Source organism: Petaurus breviceps, unplaced genomic scaffold (genome assembly GCF_028583685.1).
Source record: "Petaurus breviceps papuanus isolate PSGF00001 unplaced genomic scaffold, PetGlider_PUasm1.0 175, whole genome shotgun sequence".
Lineage (NCBI taxonomy): Eukaryota > Metazoa > Chordata > Mammalia > Diprotodontia > Petauridae > Petaurus > Petaurus breviceps.
Window position 1 is genome coordinate 63,332,232 of NW_027185764.1, and position 22,845 is coordinate 63,355,076.

At 36.2% G+C, this 22,845-nt stretch overlaps 1 protein-coding gene across 16 annotated transcripts in view; it reads left to right on the plus strand.

The window, feature by feature from the left end:
* Positions 1-22,845, plus strand: part of FRMPD1 (FERM and PDZ domain containing 1) — a 251,567-nt gene that overhangs the window by 138,708 nt on the left and 90,014 nt on the right. For 6 of the 16 annotated variants that reach the window (XM_069085267.1, XM_069085264.1, XM_069085270.1 and 3 more), the window contains one exon: positions 14,553-14,657. The exons of the other annotated variants lie outside the window; for them this stretch is intronic. The gene's annotated coding sequence lies outside the window, so the exon portion shown is untranslated. The remainder of the gene's footprint in view (positions 1-14,552; positions 14,658-22,845) is intronic. 16 annotated transcript variants of the gene reach the window in all.

The window sequence follows — 22,845 nt, forward strand, 5'->3', positions numbered from 1 at the left end:
AAAAATTTCAGCCAATTTTTTGGACTGAAGCAACAATCAATTAACATAAAATTGTCTCCTCCTTTGTTCACTTGCGTTATGTCAAACATAGGATTAAAGTTAGAAAGGTATGAATGAGCTAGCTTAGTAGAAGAATAAAATCTTCTCCACTAGCTAATAAAAGTTGTGGGAGAAGTTAAAGTTATCATTGTTCTCTTGGACAGGTTAAAGATCACTGATCTTGGCCACAGAGTCAGTCTAATCTTTTTATAATTTCCTGGCCATCCTGGTTTTGGATAGTACTGTTGAAAACCCCCCTGCTTGGGCTTAGCTGTATGAATCTACAGAAACAAAGATGCCAAAGTTTGTTCTTGGCCTGCACATTTTAGCCTTCTGAACTACTCTCTTTCTTCCTTTTTTTTTTTTTAATTTTTTTTTAGGTATTCGAGGTTAAGTGAATTGCTTAGGGTCACACAACTAGTAAGTGTCTGGGGCTGGATTTGAACTCATGTCCTCCCTGACTGTAGGACTGGTGCTGTATCCACCTAGCTGCCCCTACCAGTCTCTTTCAAACATGTTTTACATTCATTTAGGCAGAGCCTTCCAAAATTTCCTATATTGGAACGTCTCACATCAATGAGGAGCAGTCTGTAGTCAGAAATAACAGAGAGTGAAACCAGACCATCAAGAGCAAGTTTAAGAGTCTTAAAGAGGGTGATCTTAATAGACTATGACTGTATGGTTTTAGTTTTCAAAGGAACAATCACCAAATTTATTAAAGAGAGTATAGTCAAGGGACGGCCAGGTGGCTCAGCGAGTAAGAGCTCCGGCTCCAGAGTCAGGACCTGGAGATTGAATCCTGGGCTCAGACACTTAACACCACACCCAGAAATAACTGCCTGTGTAACCTTGAGCAAATTAACCCCAATTGCTTAGAGGTGGCCAGGTGGCTCAGCGAGTAAGAGCACTGGCTCCAGTGTCGGGATGACAGATACTCAGCACCACACCCAGAAATAACTGGCCATGTAACCTTGAGCAAGTTACTTAACCCCAATTGCTTTAAAAAAAAAAGGGGGGGGGAGTATAGTCTACTTCATTTTCTGATTACTTACAAAATGTTCTCAGTCCTTGCAAGCTTGACTGCTTTCAAACTATGTTTTCTGATAGCACTTCCAACTTCCAGATATCTACTGTACTGTTTACTAACCCCAAATTAACTCTTTGACAGATGATACACCTCTGAATGCTTTTATAGTGAAAGGAACAATATTGAGTGTGCCTTCAAGATAATTTTCCCTATGATTGTAATAGCATAAATCAACTACAGCATTCAGAGCAAGAAAGATATAACTTACCTTACATGTGTTACATCAGATAGCGTTTCCCCAAATTACTGTACTTCTGTTCAGTGTTTTCCAAAATCATAATGCAAGAAACTTATAACCACAGCATTGAAATAAAACAAAAAAATACCATAGACTTAAAACATTACATGTGAAACAAAATGTATTGTAATAATAATACTTGTCTAATTGAATGCCTTTCCAAATTATAATTGGAAAATATAACATTTGGCTACCAATTTTGGTGTCCCATTCTCTTGCATTCAGAAATAAACTTAGAGTTAGTCACCACTTTTAGTTTCTTAGGTACAAAGATATGGCATTAGTAATTACTAAGTAAAGCACAGATTAACTGATTTTGAATGATTATTGTCCCTAAAATGGCAGGTCAGTGGACCAGTGGATATAATTGGGGAATCAGTAGGCATAATTGGGCTTGGAATCAGGAAGACTCCTCTTCCTGAGTTTAAATGTGGCCTCAGACACTTAATAGTTGTGTGACCTGGGCACCTCACTTAATCCTGCTTGCCCCAGTTTCCTCATCTGTAAAACTGACTAGAGAAGAAAATGTCAAAGTATTCAGGTATCTTTGCTAAGAAGACTCCAAATGGGGTCACAAAAATTCAAACACAACTAAAATGATTCAACAACAAAAACTACCACTAAATAATTTATTAAATATTCTATAAATTCAAATTTTAAATTGGTTCTAAAGTTTGTTACCTAACTCCAACCACTTCTCCAAAGTCACAAGAATACCATCCTCTGTGAAGTAAGCTTGGAAATCATCGAAATATCAAAATGAATTCCCAACTCTGTGGGAAGGAAGACAAGCATTCATTCCTCCAAGTGGCGTTTGCGGCTCTACAGGCACTGGCCCTCTGTTTTGCCCTTCTCCCCTTATGTCAATGAGATCTTAAAAACTTTCTTAAAATTTCATTTCCACTGGTCATTTTACTTACTGAGTGTTAAGTTCAGAATTTAAAAAATAATTTGTGACTCTTCTGATAAGGATAAATGCTTGTTCATATTCCTTAAATACTTATCTATTTGGAAATAGTACATTATACTGGACATTCTTTTTAGGTGTATGTTGAACTATACGACCACTGAGGTTCCTTCTATCTCTCAAATTATATAATTGCCTTTTCCCCCCTATCTTTATCCTTTTAATTTTGTCATTTTGCATACTGCTATTGTTAACATTTCAAGAACTAGGTCAAATAATAGTGGGGAAATGGAGCAAAGTTGCTTTACTCTTTTATTATTAAAGCTTCAAGTGTTTTCCCATTATATATGAGGCTAGCTTTCAGTTTTAGATGGATTTTTTTCACCATATTATATTTGTAAAGATTTTAGCATAAACACATATTGTACTTCGTCAAATGCTTTTTTTTCCTGTATCCATATAATTTTGTGATTAGGAATATTTTTAATATGGTTAATTATATCAATTATTTTCCCAATACTGAACCATTTTTATACCTCTGGTATAAATAAAAGTTTAACTTTTATTTATAATACTTATTTATTTATAATTTATTTATAATACTTAAGGTATAAATAAAAGTAAATCTTTTGCGGTAAAAATTGCTATAGCTTTTTTGCCAATATTTTATTTTAAAATTCTGAATCAATTTTCTTTAATAACAAAGTTCTATTGTTATCTTTAAAAAATTCATTTCCACTTTCTGCAATTCCTGGGCTTTTCTTTTTGAGCCTTTTTTTTTTCACTTGGACCATGCTAGAGATTATTATAATAGCTGGCAAAAATGTGAAGACCTTGTATTAGTCCCCATTTAAGTGACAAATCATTAATTCTGTTTTCCTATTGTTGGTGTAGCAGAAATTGAAGCCACTTACCTGAGTTCTAGATGAGTTAATACCACCATGTGCATGGGTAAAATCCTGAAAGAGTAACCCCTAACTATTTGTGGACTGGCTTTAGTACCCAGTGGTTTTAGCTTTAGTCCTCAGAGCCAATTAAATCTCTAGTCAATCATAGTCAATAATAAACATTTATTAAATGTCTACTATGTGCCAAGTACTGTGCTAAGCACCAGAGAGACAAAGAAAAACATAAATATCCCTGTCCTCAAAGAACTTACAATCTAATAGAGGAAGGCAACAGACAAAAAGAAGCTGAAAAGTAAGGAATGGGGTGGAGAAGGTTACCCTGCTGTGGGATTAGGGATGGCAGAGGCAGCCAGGTTGGGAAATTATCTGAGGATGTGAGAATTTTAGATCTGATTTCATCTTGCAGAATAATAACTTTTTGGAGATCTTGAAGTCCAAAAAAGTAGTAAGGGAGGTAATGACTAGTTAAATTCTCTGGGCACCCTCTTTAAATTGTGGAGAATCTGGGAGGGGTTCTCCAGTGTTCACTCTCCACCTCCCTTAATCACAGGGATGGAGAGGCCCCAGAGGCAAGGGTGAGCATTTACACTGAAGAAATCAGCAAATACTACACATCAGGGCTTGATTTATTGTTTCAGTGATCATCTTAGTCTTAAGAAGGTGATGGAAAAAATGTTAATAATTCCTATTAACTTTAAAAGTATATTTTCTGGGCCCTTACTGACTGAAGACCAGGTAGAGTGAGGCTGACTACTTTGTGCAGCTCTGCCTCACTTAAATCCAGTTCACTCACAAATCAAGACACTACCCGTCATCAACTATTTTACGCCAGCATCCTGATGACCTTGGTCTTTTTTGAAAAGGGAAGGACCGACAACGACATTCCATCAATTCTCTATATGTCATGTCTACACCTAGTTATTTACATGTCGTTTCCCATATTAGGATATGAATTCCTTGAGCTCAGCAGCTGTGTTTTTTTTAGGGAAGGTAAAGACTGACTGAGAGTATATCTTTTTTGGATACTAGGATGACCAGCTCTGGTTTTGAACTGGTTGTAGGAGGAGGTTATGCTGAGAGTCAGAGAAATCTTACCTTCTTGAGAGAACAGTGCAGGGGTGTGAGAGTCAACTACTATTCTACTATTTGGATGTGAGCATTTACACCTTAAAAATCAGCAAATGCTACAAATCAGGACTTGGTTTATTGTTTGTTGATTGTCTGCTTAAGAAAATGATAGACAAAAATATGAATATTTCAGATTAACTTTAGAAATATGTTTTTCAGAGAGTCAGCAAACCCTAGCTCAGAGAACATAAATATGGGGTCAGGTCAGATCAGATAGCATAAGACAGGGTCTATGCTTTCTTTTTCATAAAATCATACAACTTTGAGCAGATAGAGACCTTAGATCATCTAGTCTCGGTGGCAAAGGTCTATGTGGGCTTTCCTAATAAGCCCTCCTTTTCAGGAAGGTGCCTGAGGTGACTTTCACTTTTCCCAGCTCTCCTTTACAATTATCCCTTCCTAATGGCAACTTTCCCCATTGAGGTTTCAATATATCGAGGATCTGGGGGAGACTAGGTTGAACAGTGAATAGAGCACTGGCCCTGGAGTCAGGAGGACCTGAGTTCAAATCTGGTCTCAGACTCTTGACATACTTACTAGCCTTGTGACTTTGGACAAGTCACTTAACCCCAATTGCCCTCCAAAAAAGCAAAATATATATATATATATATATTCATATATTATATATTATAATAAAAATAATTATGTATTAATATTTATATATTATATAAATATATGTATCTATATATCGAGGGTCAGCATTAAAAATTAAATGGGAATTTTTAGTTTGTGGCAGTTGCAGATGTCACACAGAGGTCAGCAGATGACACAGAAAAAGCTTAGAACTCAGAAATGCATAAAACATATGCATAGTAATGTATAATATCAACATATTTTAGCTTTTAATACCATAATGATTCAGACTTCTTCTCTAGTACAAAGAGAGGGGCAAAAAATTTTACATGGATTTTCTAGATCTTGAGGATAACTGTAATTATCTTCTTGCTTGATGAAACTGGACTTCAGAGGTTGGGTGATTTTTTCTTCTTTTTTGCTTTTTGGAGGGCAGTTGGGGTCAAGTGACTTGCCCAAGGTCACAGGGCTAGTTTTTTGTTTTTGTTTTTTTTGTTAAGTGTCTGAGGCCGGATTTGAACTCAGGTCCTCCTGACTCCAGGGCCGGTACTCTATTCACTGTGCCACCTAGTCGGCCCTGGGTGATTTTTTTCAAAGTCAAGCAGCTAGTCATCCCAAATTTGAGTTCAAGAGACTTTGCCTGTCCAGACTGGCCTAGTAGTGTAGCCATCAGAAGTAGAGAATATTCTTTGCAGTTGTCATTGGGAGTCGGGGGGAGGGACTGCATTTCCGGGATGGCCTCAATAAACAAAGACGTATTTGGATTAGGCCTTGACAGCTGGGTGGATAATATTCTAAATATCCCTCATAGTTAGCCACTTGAGCTGCCTAGTTCATTGCTCCCTTTTCTTTGATAGGAGTTTTCTTGGGCTTCTTGCCCGCCTTACTAAACAGCTGGCTTTTACATCCAGCTGTTTGACTGCTTTAAAAAGGGAAATTATTTGGGTTGGAGGGACTTCAGATTACCAACAAAAGAGACACAGAATAAATCCCCTGTTTGTGGCTCTGCTTGGGGACAAGCACACAAGTGACTGAATTGAGGCCATCTGTAGTGATCCTTAATAAGTGGCTGAAAGGGTGGTTGGGAGGTTAAGCCCTATTTAAATTGAATCTAATCCAGTTAAGCAAATTTGAAAGCACAGGCTCGTCCTGGGCTGGGAATTCTGTTTTATATGGGGCTTTCTGTGCTGGTCCTGTGGGTGAGATGAGGTAACCAGAATATTGTAGTGTCAAAAGCACTAAACTTGGAATCAGAAAGAGTAGGGTTCAGATCCTGCCATAGACAACTTATTAGCTGTGTGATCCATGGTAAATCACTTAACCCCTGTGCCTCAGTTTCCTTAGCTGTAAGAAGAGGGGGCTGAAATATTGTGTGATGATCAACTATGATGGACTTAGCTCTTCTCGACAATGCAATGATCCAAAGCAATTCAAAAAAACTCATGATGGAAAATGCTACACACATCTAGAGAAAGAACTATGGAGCCTGAATGCAGATCAAAAGTTTACTTTTTTCACTTTATTTTTTGTAGTTTTCTTTTCCTTTTACAGACTGTAATTTATTTAATTTTTTGCAATTTGCAAACTTTCTTTCAGAAACATGACTAATATGGAAATATGGTTTTATATAATTGTACATATATAACCTATATCAATGTTTACCATTTCAGGGAGGGGGGGAGGAGAGGGAGATAGAAAATTTAGAATTCAAAATTTTGTTTTTAAAGTGAAGGTTAAAAATAGTCTTTATATGTAACTAGAAAAAAATACTATTTTTTAAAAAAGAAGAGGTGGCTGTAATTTATGGCCTCGAAGATCCTTTCCAATCTAAATCTTTGATCCTATTACTGAGTTCACTGGTGGCTAAAGCTCTCTTATAAGCATACTCTATACAAGATTACCCTAGTCAACACTGTTTAGTAACATTTTTTATTCTGGTCTCTGATTTTGTTTTTTGAAAACATAATATTTTTCCCCCAATTACATGTTAAAACAGTTTTAGACTTTTTTTTTTTTAAAGTTTTGAGATCTAGATTCTATGATTTCACTTTGAGGTAGGAATTCACAGTGAGGGAATTTTCTTTACCAATTCAAATCAACACTTGCTTTGCAATTTATAGTTCTAGAGAGCTGTTTGGGGGCAATAAGAGGTTAAGTGATTTACTGCAAGTCGGCACAGCCGTTACATGCTAACATCATTTTAAAAATAGCATTACTAATAATATAATTTATGATCAAACCCCACTGTATAGTTTCAAAACACTTCTGTAATTCCCCTTGCCTGATCATCTGTTGTTTTCCCTCTGAGTTGAATTTCCTTGTTTTCTAGAGACCAGTTAACATGCTAGCCAGGGTATGCCTAAAAGTGATTTCAGAAGGCAGAAAGAAACCTGGTAGCTAATGATAACAGGTGTTTTGCTCATTTGTGATCAAACTTATGTCAGTCATTCAAACAAAGTTTTCCCTTAAGATGGTATGGGTGGCAAGTAGGGGAGGCATAGGAGGATGAGGATGGGGAAGGATCATAACATCACAATGGACTTAGTGTTGGAAGGGAAACCTTCTGGTCCAGTCCTCCTGTTTTATAGACAAGGAAACAAGCCTAGGAATGTGACATGGCTTGTCTTATGGTCACACAGATTATATTCAAAATTTGAACCCAGACAATCCCACTTTTGATCAACCAGCATCAGAATTAATGGGGTATTTAATAGATCCTTCATTCCTTGTTGAAAAAAAAAAGTATAAGGTACAAGAGGACGAGAAAAGTAGAAAGGGGCTAGGTTTTGAAGAATTTTAAATGTCAGACAGAAGAGTTGTTTGTTCCTAGTGGTAATAGGGTGCCATTAGAGTTTACTGAACAGAGGAATATGTGGTCAGACTTGTACTTTGGAAAAATCACTTTGGTGACTGTGCAGAGGACAGATTGGAGGAGGGGGAAACTTTGATGCAGGACAACCTGTTCTAATAATCCAGGTCAGAGATGATGAGACCCTGAAGTAGGGTGATAGCCATATGAGTATAGAGAAGGGAACAAATGGTAGAAATGTCATGGTGGCAGATTGGGCAACTGATTGGATATGTGGGGTGAGTGAGAATGAGGTGTTTAAAATTATACTAGTGTGTGAGTCTGGGGACTTAGAAATTGAGGTAGGGATGGAGGAGAAGATAAGTTCTATTTTGGTCAAGTAGAATTTGAGATGCCCATGGAACATCCAGTTCAAAATGTACAGTAGGTAATTGGTGTTATATGGTACTAGAGTTCAGGAGAGAAAAAGAGAGCAGGGCTAGATATTTAGATGTGGGAGTCATCAGCAGAGATGATCATTAAACCTATGAGTGCTAATCATCAAGGTCATCAAATGAGACAGTGTCACCAGAAGAGAAGAAGGTCGTGGGACAGAACCTTGAGGTACCTCCACAGTTAGGGAAATATGGTATGGATGAAGATTCAGCAAATGAGACTGAGTAGAAGGAAAATCGAGAGAAATTAGGATTACAAAAACCTATAGAGGAGAGAATATCCAGAGGAAAAAAGCAGTCAACATTGTCTAATGCTGGAGAGAAGTTACTTGATAAAAATTCATTTTAAAAAACTTGACAGATTTGTCACTGACAACTTTGGAGAGCCGTTTTATTTGAGTGAATAAAGTCTGAAGCCAGAGTACAGAGGGGTAAGAAAAGAGAGAGAAAGTGATGCTAGACACTGTGACAAGTTTTTCCAAGAGTTTATCTGTAAAAGGGGCATGATAAATAGGACAATAGCTTGAGGGGATGGTAGGATCCAGTGAGGGCTTTTTAAGGATCAGAGACACTTGGGAGTGTTTATAGGTGACTGCAAAGGAACCAGTAAATAAGGAGTGACTGAAGATTGTAGAAGCCAGTGAACACGATTCAAGAATCAGAAATCTAAATAAGGTCATCACCAACGTGACCTATAGGTCAATTCAAACCAACTATTCTATAAAGCAGAGGTGACTGCTGGGGAAGTAAGGGGACTAGAATCAAGGCTACATGTAGGGGACCCTTGAGAATGGATAGAATTTGAATAGGTGGCAAGAAGTGAGAAAGATGTTCAAGGAAGAAAATTATTTGGGAAATGTCTTGGAATAGAAATAATTCACCTTTGTTAGCTCTTGATAAAGCTCCTTCCTCACTACAGCCCTGTGAAATAGGTAGTTGCAAGTTTTACTGTCTCTGTTTCCAGATCAAATGATTTATTTTTGAAGAAAAAGACTTCTAACTTTTGTTTCCTGAACTAAGTTTACCCAGAGTTGCTACAGATTCTCTAATAAATCATCGAGTATCTGACCTCATTTGCTGCCTTTTTATTCGGGTAAGCATTCAAATGTCAGAACGTTTCTTCTCTTCTTTGTGCACTGACCCAGATTTTCATTCTATGGAATTTGGGATCACAAAAACAAAAACACAAAACCTGCCTCCAAAGCTACCGTAAAGAGAGTTTACTTAAATAGTTATTATTCTATAAAATTAGGATCTAACAAAGAATGTATTTTGTCAGTTGTTCATATATTTACCTTGGCCATTACCAAAGATTCAATGCCCCAAAAGAGCATGTCTCATGCTTCATTCTAAGTTAAACAACCAAAGTTGTTGCAGAAGAATTGGATCAGTGCTCGAAGAGTATTTATTAATCCTGAATTAGCTCATAATTCTCTAGTTATTTACAAAACAGTCCTCTGAGGTCGATCAGTATAGCAGTCCTATTTTACTAATGAGAAAAGGAAGTCTCAGAGAAGTAAAGTGACTTTACTCGAAGATCATGCTGCTACTAAATTGTGAGCTCAGGTAGTCAAGACTCCGTTCTCCTGGCCCCACAGTCCAGGACTCTCTTACATCACACATCCTCTATCCCTTTCATTTCCATTTTATCTTTACTTATATTTTCTTTGTTGCAGGGCACGCTTTTCTTCTGCCAGAGTCACACATGCTGAAATGTGCAAGTCATGACTAAAGAGAACTGGGAAGGGGAATTCCTAGTCAAAAGAATTCTGCCTTGAAAATACACTGTAAAACAATCCCTGAGTGAGAATAAGTTATAATCATCACCACTTGGTGATTTCTGCAAATTGATTATTACCTAGGACCAGGTATAGGGCAGTTGAAGGAGAAACTTTGGTGCTTTGTTTTAAAAGGGAAAATGCCTTTTTACCTTGGAGTTCACAGATCCTAAATGGGTCCATGGATAGATTTCAGGAGACCTGTGAACTTGGATAGGGAGAAAATTTACATCTTAACTACTAACTGAAAATGGGCATTTCTTTCAATTATTCAAAAACATCATTCTGAGAAGGGGTCCACTACTCCAAATTGTTGAGAAACCCTATTTTAGATGGATCTAACCCAGAGAAGTATTTTGAAATTGAAGAGAATAGTAACTATAAATATTTATAGCCAGAGTGTTGGGGTGTGACTCTGGTCTGAAAGAGGAGCTTTAGTTGATGTGAAACAGGTTTACTTATTTGCTATGTATGCCCTTGGGACTTCTAGGTAAAGGGAGATTTAAGGGTAGGTTGATTTGGATCCCCTCCATTTTAGAGAGAAACCCCATTGATAACTTCTGAAATATCCCCTGGCCTGGCTTATGTCTGAGTTTAGTGTAAGACTTTGATCTCTGACAAATTGAAAATACCTCAAGAATGCTAAACCTAATCAGTTCTTTCCACATTAGTGTGAATGAGTTTACCAGATCTTTCCTGGAGATGATCTGTGAAAACTCTTTGAAAACATGCTGTACAAATGTACAAACACTATTATAAATAATCTTCAGCTTCCTATTTTTTGTTTTGCTTTTTGGAGGGGGGGAAGTAGGGCAGATGGGGTTAAGTGATTTGCCCAAGGTCACATGGCCAGTAAGTGTTTAGTGTCTGAAGCTCCATTTAAACTCAGGTCCTCCTGACTCCAGGGCCGGTGCTGTATTCACTGTGCCCCCTAGCCACCACAGCTTCCTATTTTTTTACAACCAGGTTTTGGATGAAGGGAGAACAGAAAGACCAAAAGGACCCTTTTTTACCTGAACGACATAAGGAGAGATTCCCAGAGAAGGAAAAGGACTCAGAAAGGAGGAGAGGCCATTGTGGGCATAAACTTTTTTTAAAAATGTACATCGTGAACTTGAGGTTCTTCATAAGTATTAAATCATTCAATCATTGTCACTTCTCCCACATATTAAAGTATTGAGAAAATTGGCACATTGGTCTACTTTTAGCTGAAAAGGCTTTCCATACCCTTCCTTTCCTTTCCCTTTCAATCCAACTAAAATAGGAAACTTCTGGCCCTCCTGGAAGAAAAAAAACATCTGTAGGGCAGCTGTATCTCCATGATGAAAAGCCTCACTTATTCCTGCCAGTAGCAATAGTTTTACTTGGCTTTTCTCTCCCTCACCTCATCTGCCATTTAATATGTATGCCAAAGTGTTGCTTCCTGGTTCTTTATATGCAGAGAAAAGGTTGAAGGAATGGCTTTTGCTGTGTGACTTTGGACAAGATATTCATCTGGGCCTCAGTTTCCTCTTTGGCAACATAAGGAGGATGGGGATAGATTAGGTGACTGCAAAGTGTCTTCTAATTTGAATCCATGGTCCTGGAAGCTAAGGCTCTTTCTTTCATCCTTCTCTGAGGAGTTGGGGAAGTAATTCAGTTCAGTTAAAGGCTGCCTGTGTTCTGTTGCAATGGCACAGATGCTGATGGAAAAGCAAGCAGGTGTGAGGAAGGGAGAGAGAAGGAAGTGATTGCCAACGTTGTTAGATTTGTTTAGGTCGGTGAATGTAGAAGAGGAATTTTCTGCTATTTGAGTTTCCAGAGGGGTCATCAAGAGTTCTGCCCTGCTGCCCCCCACTCCAAATAATGTGACTATATTCTGACAGTCACGTCATTTGGGTCTGTTGGATGCACAAAAATTATTGGAATGTCACGGGGGAGACAATGGCCTATGGAGAGAGTATAAAATTTAAGAGTCCCTTGGTACTTGAGCTGGAATGCCCCCTCTTCCTCTTATCACCTTCATGGGCTAGTCATGTAACCTTATTTAAGTCTCAGTCTCCTCATCTGCAAAATGAGCAAATTGGACTAGATGACCTGAAAAAGCCTTTTTGACTCAAGATCTATAAGATGCTGGGCACGAAATGACTTTTTCTTTCTTCTGCTTTGTCCATGGAACTTCCTGGTACCATCTTTGTCATGGTGGAAAAGGTCTTTAATCTGTATTTAATGAGAGTTCATCTCTTGAAATTTTGAACAGTTTGAAGCATATCAGCAGAAGTTTTCAAATGAGCAAGTAATTTTCTGGTGGTTGTGAATGCTGTTTCCTCTCACAGAAAACCTCCTGATTTCCCCAGTTGATAGTTCCCAGACACATACTTTGTATATATTTTGTACTTATTTTTCTATTTATTGGTTACTTCCCTGCAATAGACCTTGAGTGCAGGAAGGCTCCTCATGTTTGTTAATCTTTGTCAAATTAATACCGAGAAATAGATATTTTTTATATTTCCATAAAGTCAGATTTCCATAAAAACAGAACTAAAAATGAAGGCTCCTCATGTACATGAGAATGCTCTTCATTACACTCATCAATCCTCTTGTTTCCCTTTTAATCACTAACATTTATTCAACAAGCATTTATTAAATGTCTCCTACATTGTGCTAAGCTCTAGGGATACAAAGACAAATTGTTCTGATTCTGTTCACTTCATTCTGCATCAATTCATATCAGTCTTTCTAGATTTCTCTGAATATATCCCCTTAATCATTTTTATGGCAAATAATATCTCATGTTAATTTACCATAATTTGTTCAACCATTCTCCAATTCTAATGGTCACTTAATTTATGTGTTTAGTCATTTTTAGTTGTGTCCTATTCTTTGTGAACCCAAGTATCTGAGGCCAGATTTGAACTCATGAAGATGAGTCTTCCTGCATCCAGGCCCTGCACTTTATGTACTGCACCACCTAACTGCCCTTAATTTATATTGATACTTAACTTGCAGCCCTCTGCTAAAACAAAAAATGTCATTATGAATATTTTCCACACATACACATATCCTTTCCTTTTCTCATTGATCTCTTTGGGATGCCAGTCTAGTAGTGGTATCACTGGGTCAAAAGATGCATAGTTTAATGACTTTTAGAGTATAATTCCAAAATGCTTTCCAGGAACCCCTTCTCTGCTGGGTTTATTTTTGCAAAACCAAAATTGAGGTTTTACTAGGATTAGCCCTCACCCTCCTCTTTCCTCCCCCAATATACCACTATTCTGGCTCTCCAAATCCCCTCATACCAACTCACCTGGTGGGCTTATAAAAAGAAAGAAAATCAATTCCCACCCGGAAGCTGGACAGCCTGACCTCCCCTTTTTCTCCCCTTGGCCCACTCTAGGCTTTGGGGTCAACTTTGCTCCAACTGGCTGCTCTCTTTTTGGTTTGGAATTTGTTGTTTTTTTTTTTTAAACACTTTTGTTGGTTAGGGGTGGGGAGAGGGTAAAGGAAGAAAAGGAAAGGAAAGAATACCCAAAGTCCTAAATCCCATGATTACTGGAAAACCAAAATGAAACTGAACCAAACCCTAAATATATGGAGAAAGATACTTTTCTTGCAAATGTTTTAATTTTATCAGAAAACAGAGGACAGAGTGTGTCAGCCTGTGCCAAACAAACGTAAGTTATTGCTATTTATTGAGAACAGCAAGTTCATGGTGGGACTAATATTTTTATCTTAATAATAAAAAGCAAAACCCCACCAAAAAAAATGCTTTCCAGAATGTCTGGATCAATTCATCAGTAGTGCTTTAGTGTGGCCATCCTCCCACAGACTTTTCAACAACAGTCATTTTCCCTTTTTGTCATATTTTTCCTTTCCCTTTAATGCTAGTCCCTTCCCTCTGTTGACCATTTCTGATTTATCCCATATCTATCTTGTTCATTATATTTGTTTTTGCATTGTCTTTGGTTTTAGACTGTGAGCAGGGATTTTTTAATTTTTTGGCCATTCTTTGTATGCCCAAAGCTTTAGCACAATGCCTGACAAGTAAAAGGTACTCAATAAATGTTTATTTACTATTGACTAACTGCCAGTCTGATGCAAGTGAGTTGGAACATCAGAATTGCTTTAATTTGCATTTCTTATTGGTGATTTGGAACATTTTTTTGTATGGTTGTTGATCACTTAAATTTCTTCTTTTCACAATTTCCTGTTTATCTCCTTTGACCGGTTATTAATTGAGGAATGGCTTTTGTTTATACATATTTAACTCAGTTCCCTCTATTTCTTGGAAATCAGACCTTTTACAGAAAAACTTGCTGCCTATTTTTCATAGTTAACTGTTTCCTTTTAAAGTTAAACATCCTTGATTTTCTTCTGAGAAAAGCTTTTAATTTTTATGTCATCAAAATTCTGTTTTATTTCCTATGATCTTCTCTCCATCCTGTATTTGGTCCAGATCTCTTTCCCTTTCCATAGTTGCAAAAGGTATCACTTTACTTGCTCCTACATTTTTCATGTGATCTTTTATATCTAAGTCATGTATACATTTGGAGATTATTGTGGTGTGTGTTGTGGGATATTGGTATAACCCCAATTTCTTTCAGAATGTTTTCTAGTTTTCCCAGTTGTTCAGTTATTTCAGTCATGTCTCACTCTTTGTGTCCCCATTTAGGGTTTTCTTGGCAGAGATACTGGCGTGGTTTGTTATTTCCTTCTCCAGCTCATTTTACAGATGAGGAAACTGAGGAAAACAAAGTTAAGTGAATGACCACAGCTAGTAAGTATCTGAAGATGGATTTGAGCTCAAGTCTTCCTGACTCCGGGCTCAGCACTCTAGCCAGTGTGCCACATACCTGCCCAGTTTTCCCAATAGTTTTTGTCAAAGAGTGAGCCCTTACTTCAATCATTGAGATCTTTGAGTTATCAAACACTGTGCTAGTATGTTCAAATGCTTCTGGATCTTATATATGTAATATGTTTCACTGGTCAATTTTCCTATTTTTTTTAATTGGCACCAAATAGTTTTTATGATTACTACTTTCTAACGTAATTTGAGATTTGATACTGCCAGGTCCTCTTCTTTCTGACTTTGTTTTTTTATTATTTACCTTTCTTTTTTTTTAGTTAGTTATTTATTTACATTTAGTTCCACAATCCCTTGAGTTTCAAATTTTCTCCCCCTCCTTCTCCTCCTCCCTCACCATGGTGGCATGCGATCAGATATAGGATCTACAAATACCTTCACATTAGTCAGGTTGTGAGGAAGGATTATAACCAATGGAGTGAACAATAAGAAAGGGGAAACAGAATAAAACAAAAAAAAGAGAGAGAACAAGTAGTTCCTTCAATCTGCATTCAGACTCTGTTGTTCTTTCTCTAGATGTGGATATCTCTTTTCATCATGAGTCTTTTGGAGTTGTCTTATAACCTTGCATTGCTGAGAGGAGCCCAGTCTATCAAAGTTAGTCATCACAAATACGATGTGTCTATAATTGTGTACAAATTTCTCCTGTTTCTGCTCTTCCTACTCAACATAAGTTTATATAAGTCTCTCCAGGTTATTATGAAGTCCATCTGCTCCTCATTTCTTATAGCACAATAGTATTCCATTACATTCATATACCACAACTTGTTCAGCCATTCCCCAATTGCTGGGCAGCCCCTTGATTTCCAATTCTTTGCCACCACAAATAGAGTTGCTATAAATATTTTTGCATAAATGGGTCCTTTTCCCACTTCTATGATCTCTTTGGGATACAACCCTAGAAGTGGTATTTCTGGGTCAAAGGGTATGCACTTATTTATAGCCCTTTGGACATAGTTCTAGATTGCTCTCCAAAATGGTTGAATCAGTTCACAACTCCACCAACAATGCATTAGTGTTCCAATTTTTCCACATCCTTTCCAGCAATTATCATTTTCCTGTTTTGTCATCTTAGCCAATCTGACTGGTGAGATGTGGTACCTAAGAGTTGTTTTAATTTGCATTCCTCTAATCAGTAGTGATTTAGAGCATTTTTTCATATGCTTATAGATATCTTTAGTTTCTTCCTCTGAAAACTACCTGTTGATATCCTTTGACCATTTATCAATTGGGGAACGACTTGTATTCTTATAGATTTGACTCAATTCTCTCTATATTTTAGAAATGAGGCCTTTATCAGTGACATAGGTTGTAAAAATTCTTTCCCAATTTTCTACTTCCTTCTTAATATTGGTTACGTTGGCTTTATTTGTACAGAAACTTTTCAATTTAATGTAATCCAAATTATCCATTTTGCATTTCATAATGTTTTCTAACTCTTGTTTGGTCATAAAATCTTCCTTTCTCCATAAATCTGATAGGTCAACCATTCCTTGCTCTCCCAGATTGCTTACAGTATTAGCCTTTATATCTAGATTGTGTACCCATTTAGACCTGATTTTGGTATATGGAGTAAGATATTGGACAATGCCAAGTTTCTGCCATATTATATTCCAGTTTTCCCAGCAATTTTTGTCAGATAATGAGTTCTTATCTCCAAAACTCGTGTCTTTGGGTTTATCAAATTGTAGATTGCTATAGTCATTGGCTGCTGAGTCTCATGTACCCAATCTATTCCATTGATCCACTACTCTATTCCTCACCCAGTACCAAGTAGTTTTGATGACTGCTGTTTTATAATACAGATTAAAATCTGGTATGGCTTCCTTCCCTAGCATTTCTTTTCATTAATTCCCTTGATATTCTGGACATTTTGTTTTTCCAAATGAATTTTGTTACTATTTTATCTAGCTCTATAAAATAATTTTTGGTAGGTTGATTGGTATGGCACTAAATATGTAATTTAATTTAGGTAAAATTGTCATTTTTATTATATTAGCTCGACCTAGCCATGAGCAACTGATGCATTTCCAGTTAATTTAGATCTGACTTTATATGTGTGAAAAATGTTTTGTAATTGTGTTCATATAGATCCTGGGTTTGTTTTGGGAGGTAGATTCCCAAATATTTTATAATGTCTACAATAACTCTAAATGGAATTTCTCTTTCTATCTCTTGCTGTTGGATTTCATTAGAAATATATAGGAACGTGGAGGATTTATATTGGTTTATTTTATATCCTGCAACTTTGCCAAATTTATTTATTATCTCAAGTAGTTTTTTACTTGATTCTCTAGGATTCTGTAAGTATATCATCATATCATCTGCAATACCTTGAAATGTCTAATCTTGAGTTTCTCTAGGTAAATGTTACTACTATTTTTTCTAGCTCTTTAATCTTTTAGCAGTTTGATTGGCATAACACTGAATAAGTGAATTAGGTGGTAGTACAATTATAACAAAATTATATTGGCACAGCCTAACTATAAGCAATTAATCTCTCCAAACATTTAGCTCTATCTTGTAGTTGTATTCATATAGATCTTATATGATTCTTGGTAGATTCATTTTGTAGGTATTTTGAATGGACTTCTTCATTCTCATTGTTGTTCTTTTTCAGTCATGTCTGACTCTTCATGGTCCCGTTTGGTGTTTTCTTGTCAAAGATACTGGAGTGGTTTATCATTTCCTTCTCTAGTTCATTTTACAGATTAGGAAACTGAGGCAAACAGGGTTAAATGACTTGCCCAGGGCCACACAGCTAGTAAGAAGCAGAGGTCAGATTTATTGTATACCCCCTCCCCCAATCTGCTCTCTCCTATGTCCTTCCTCCTTCCCCTTCCGACTACTGGTAGGGCAAGATGGATCTCCATACCCCAGTGCCTGTATATCTTATTTCCCAGTTGCATGTAAAAAAAAATAGCAATAATAATATCTTAAATATTTTTGTTTTTAAATTAAATTTTATGTTTACTTTTAGTTTACATCATTCATTTCCACAACATTTTGAGTTACAAATTTTCTCCTGATTTTTCCCCTATCCACCACCCCAAAACAGCAATCCCACTCAACTTTCCCTCCCCCAATCTGCTCTCTCTCATATCTTCCCCCATCTCCCCTCCGACTTTCCAGTAGGGCATGGTGGATCTCTATGCCCCAATGCCTATATATATCTTATTTCTCAGTTACATGTAAAGTAATAATAATATATTATATATAATATATTTTATATAATAATATATTATATATAATATATTTGCATACAATATATTATATATAATATATTTGTATATAATAATATATTGTATATAATATATTTGTATATAATAATATCTTTTTAATATATGTTAATATACATATTTTTAAACATTTAATTTTAAAACTTTGAATTCCAGATTCTTTCCCTACCTCCCTTGTCACCTACACTTACAGGGAAGATAAGCAATTCAATATCGGTTGTACATGTGTAGCTATGCAAAACATTTTCATAGTAGATATATCGTGAAAGACTGACTATATTTCCCTCCATCCTATCCCACCCCCCACTTGTTCTATTCTCTACTTTGATCCTTTCCCTTTTCAAAAGTGGGTACTTCCAACTTCCCTCCCCCCCCCCCAGCCTGCCCTCCCTTCCATCATCATCCCTCCTCTCATCCCCTTCCCCCCTACTCTCCTGTAGGGTGAGATACCCTATTTAGTGTATATGTCATTCCCTCCCAAAGTCAAATTCAATGAGAATAAGGTTGACTCATTCCCTTTTGCCTTCCTGTTCTTCCCCTCCATTGTAACAGTTTTCCCTTGCCTCTTCTATATGAGATAGTGTACCCCATTCTGTCTCTCCCCATCTCCTCTCAATATATTTCTCTCTCACCTCTTAATTTCACCTTTTAATTATCATCCCTTCCTATTCAATTGGTCCTGTGCCCTCTGTCTATGTATACCTGTAAACATATATGCACACACTCACATATGTATTCATATGCCCATATACCCTCTTATATAGACATATATGTATATATACATTTCTATTCCTTTCAACTATTCTCATACTGAGAAAAGTTTCATCAGTTACAATTATCATTTTTCCATAAATAATGTAAATAGTTCAACTTTGATAAGTTTCTTATGATTTCTTTTCCCTGTTTACCTTCTCATGCTTCTCTTGCTTCTTGTATCTGAATGTCAAATTTTCTATTCAACTCTGGTTTTTTCATCACGAATGCTTGAAAATCCTCTATTCCATTGAATGACCATATTTTCCCCTGAAACATGATACTAAGTTTTGCTGTGTAGGTGATTTTTGGTTTTAATCCCAGCTCCTTTGACCTTTGGAATATCACATTCCAAGCCCTTCGATCCTTCAGTGTAGAAGCTGCCAGATCCTGGGTTATCCTGATTGTGTTTCCACAATATTCAAATTGTTTCTTCCTGGCTGCTTGTAATATTCTCTCCTTGATCTGGGAACTCTAGAACCTGGCTATAACATTCCTAGGAGTTTTCTTTTTGCGATCTTTTTCAGGAGGTGATCGGTGAATTCTTTCAACCTCTACTTTGCCCTGTGGTTCTAAAACATCAGGGCAATTTTCCTTGAGAATTTCTTGAAATATGATTTTTCGGTTCTTTTTTTTGATCATGGCTTTCAGGTAGTCCAATAATTTTTAAATTATCTCTCCTGGATCTATTTTCCAGGTCAGTGGTTTTTCCAATGAGATATTTCACATTGCCTTCTATTTTTTCATTTGTTTGGATCTGTTTAATAGTATCTTAATTTCTCATAAAGTCACTAGCTTCCATTTGCTCCAATTTTGTAAACTAAATGTAAACAAACAAATTAATAAAGACAAAAAAAATTTAAAATAATTTATTCCATTCCATCATTACACTCATGCACAGTCAATGGTTCTTACTCTTTCTTTCCTTATTCTCCTTCTTTTCTTAATCTCTTGCTTATATAATTTCTTTATTTATGAACCACACTCCAAAGTTGAAATTTCTTTTACTTGTGACTATTCCCTCATAGACTTTCCTGCCTCTTAAACTCTTCCCTTTCCTTTTTCTATCCCCACGTATTTCCCTGTTGAGTTTAATGTATTTCTACAATAAATTGTGTGTGTGTGTGTGTGTGTGTGTGTGTGTGTGTGTGTGTGTATTTTCAACTCTCCTTTGTCTGGTTCAGATAAGAGTGAGGTTTATGTGATAACTACTCACTTCACTCCTTCCTCCATTTTTACATAATCTCTATTAATCCCAATTAGGAAAAATAGTCAAATCTTTCTTTCTTCTTTCTCCTTCGGATATTCCTTCCCATTTGTCTTTCCTCTTAAGAACATCAAAACAGAACAAAACCATGGTACTTCAGTTTCCTTTATTGGATCCATTGACCCATAAAGACATTAGGATAGTGAAGAGGGACACTTGGCTCTTCATCCCTAGTATAAAAAAGTATTTCATCATTGTTTAGTAACTTCACATTGCTCAAATGTACTTACCTTTCCAGGTTTCTTTTTTCTCCTTTGGTTGTATTTCAAGCATTTCAGCTCTTTTTAAAAATAAATCATGAATGTTTGAAAGTCCTCTATTCCATTAAAATCCTTTTTAAAAAATGACATGGTAAAATTATACTCAGTCTTGCAGGGTATATTATTCTTGGGGATAAGACTTTATCTTTTGCCTTCTGCAATGTTGTATTCCAAAATTTTCTCCTTTAGAATAATTTCTACAGTCTTGTGTGATCCTGACTTTGGTTCTTAAGTACTTGAATACTTTCTGTCTGCTTGTATAGTTTTATCTTTGAATTAGAATATCCAGATTTTAGGTACATGATTTACATGTAAAGGGTGATATCATAAGCATATTAGGGGAGCATGGAACAGTTTACTTTTCAGAACCTTAGATAAGGGAAGAAATGACCACACAAATATAGAGAGCATTATGGAATGTAAAATGGATAATTTTGATTACATTAACTTAAAAAGGTTTTGCATGAACAAAACCCAATGCACCCAAGAATAGAAGAAAAGCAGAAAACTGGGAGAAAGTTTTTTATAGAAAGTTTTTCTGATAAAGGTCTCATTTCTCAAATATATAGAGAACTGAGTCAGATATATAAGAATACTAGTCATTCCCTAATTATTAAATAGTCAAAGGATATGAATAGACTGTTTTCAGATGAAGAAATCAACGTTATCCATAGTCATGTGAAAAAAATGCTCTAAATAATTGTTGATTAGAGAAATGCCAATTAAAACAACTCTCTCTTATCAGATTAGCAAATATAGCCTAGGATGTGGAAAACTGAAACCTTAATGCACTGTTGGTGGGATTGTGAACTGATTCAAACCATTCTGGAGAACAATTTGGAACTATGCCCAAAAGGCTATAAAGTTGTAAATACTCTTTTTACCCAGCTATAGCACTACTAGGTCTGAATCCCAAATAGATCCAAAAAAGAGAAAAAGGACTTAAATGCACAAAAATATTTATAGCAACTCTTTTTGTGGTGGCCAAGAATGGGAAATTGAGGGGTTGCCCATCAACTGAAGATTGGCAAAACAAGTTGTGGCATATGATTGTGATGGAATATTATTGTGCTATAAGAAATGATAAGCAGGATGCTTTCAGGAAAACCTGGAAAAACATACATGAATTGATGCAAAGTGAAATAAGCAGAACCAGGAGGACGTTGTACACAGTAACAGCAATATTGTACAATGATTTTCTGTTAGTGAATGACTTAGCTATTCTCAGAAATATGAATGATCCAAGACATTTCTAAAGGTCTTATGATGAAAAATGCTATCCACCTCCAGAGGAAAAAACTGATGGAGCCCAACTGCAGATCAAATCATACTTTTTTTACTTTCTTTCTTTTTCTTTTTTTGTCTGTGTTTTCTTTCATACCATGACTAATATCAAAATATATTTTGCATAACTAAACATATATAACCTATATCACATTGCTTGCCTTCTCAGTGAGGGGGAAGGGAATGGAGGGAGACAATGTGGAATTCAAAATTTGTAAAAACTGAATGTTAAAAATTGGATGTTATCGAAAAAATAAAAAAATATTTTTGAAATCTGGATTTTAGATGTAAAAGGGTTTTTTTCACTATGTAAATTTTCATTTTTGGTGATTTTTAAAAAGAAAGTGGTATGTTCTTCCTATTTTCATTTTTAAATCAGTGTGGTTTTTTATTTATGACTTCTTGAAATATAATAAGTTTTTTTTTTTAATTTGGTCATGGCTTTTTGGGATTCTGATGATTTTAAAATTATCTTCCCCTTGACCTATTTCTATGTTAATTGCAATTGATAGTAAATGCCTTGCATTTTCTCCTGCAGTTTCAGTTTTTCAGAATTTTGTTCTAACATTTCTTTTTGTCTCATGGAATCATTTAGTTCTGTTTGTTCTATTCTGATTTTCAGGAAATCTACTATTTGAGTGAGATTTTCTACCTTCTGTTCTAAACTATTTATTCTCCTTTCATTTTTCCCCCTCTAGAGCTTTTATTTAGCATATAATTTCATATTACATCTCTTGTTCCATTTTGTCCAAGAATTTTTAAAATTCTTATGACTGACATTGTTTTCTCAAAGGCTTTACTTATAGTTCTTGTGGAGTTATTCACTTCTCAGTTAACCTCCTGCGTGTCTCTTAGCCCATAATATTTTTTTTCACAGGGCTTAGCACCTTCTTCTGTTTATTCATATCTCCCACCTCAATCTCTTATTTGAGACTTTGTGTCAGGACCAGGTTCTACCTACTCATTCGCTCTTAAATAGGGTGGTCAGACCTTATTTGGTTTTTATCTCTATTTCCTAGTTCCTTTGGCTGACTTCCATCTCCACTAGAATTTCGGTGCCCAAAGTGTTGTCAGGTTTTAGGTCTCCTTGGATATTCCTGGGTCAGATCACTGTAGTCTAATTTAGGGTGCTCTGAAGCATCTCAGGTAATGGCACTATGGACTTCTAGTCCCTTTGGGGCATCCTAATAAGACTGCTACCAGCTTTCTGGACCCAATCCATGCATAAGATAAGAGCACTGTGAGTTTCTGAGCTTCCTTCCCCAAAACTTTCTCTGAGCAGTCCAGGCTCCCCACAG